We start from the raw sequence: 1,066 nt of genomic DNA on the forward strand, positions 1-1,066 counted from the left end.
GTGCTGCACTCAATATGTCAGCAAATTTGGAAAACGCAGCAGTGGCCACAGGACTGGAAAAGGTCAGTTTTCATTCCAATCCCAAAGAAAGGCAATGCCAAAGAATGCTCAAACTACCGCACAATTGCACTCATCTCACACGCTAGTAAAGTAATGCTCAAAATTCTTCAAGCTAGGCTTCAGCAATACGTGAACCGTGAACTTCCAGATGTTCAAGCTGGTTTTAGAAAAGTCAGAGGAACCAGAGATCAAATTGCCAACATCCGCTGGATCACGGAAAAAAGCAATAGGGTTCCAGAAAAGCATCTCTTTCTGCTTTATTGACTATGCCAAAGCCTTTAACTGTGTGGATCACAATAAACTGTGGAAAATTCTGAAAGCGATGGGAATACCAGACCACCTGACTGGCCTCTTGAGAAACCTATATGCAGGTCAGGAAGCAACAGTTAGAACTGGACATGGAACAACAGACTGGTTCCAGATAGGAAAAGGAGTACGTCAAGGCTGTATATTGTCACCCTGCTTATTTAACTTATATGCAGAGTACATCATGAGAAATGCTGGGCTGGAAGAGGCACAAGCTGGAATCAAGATTGCCGGGAGATATATCAATAACCTCAGATATGCAGATGATACCACCCTTATGGCAGAAAGTGAAGAGGAACTAAAAAGCCTCTTGATGAAAGTGAAAGTGGAAAAAACAACAACAACAAAAAGAAAGTGAAAGTGGAGAGTGAAAAAGCTGGCTTAAAGCTCAACATTCAGAAAAGGAAGATCATGGCATCTGGTCCCATCACTTCATGGGAAATAGATGGGGAAACAGTGGAAACAGTGGCAGACTTTATTTTTCTGGGCTCCAAAATCACTGCAGATGGTGACTGCAGCCATGAAATTAAAAGACGCTTACTCCTTGGAAGGAAAGTTATGACCAACCTAGATAGCATATTGAAAAGCGGAGACATTACTTTGCCAACAAAGGTCCATCTAGTCAAGGCTATGGTTTTTCCAATGGTCATGTATGGATGTGAGAGTTGGACTGTGAAGAAAGCTGAGCGCCAAAGAATTG

The sequence above is a fragment of the Bison bison genome, unplaced genomic scaffold, assembly GCF_000754665.1.
Source record: "Bison bison bison isolate TAMUID 2011002044 unplaced genomic scaffold, Bison_UMD1.0 scf7180017864370, whole genome shotgun sequence".
NCBI lineage: Eukaryota > Metazoa > Chordata > Mammalia > Artiodactyla > Bovidae > Bison > Bison bison.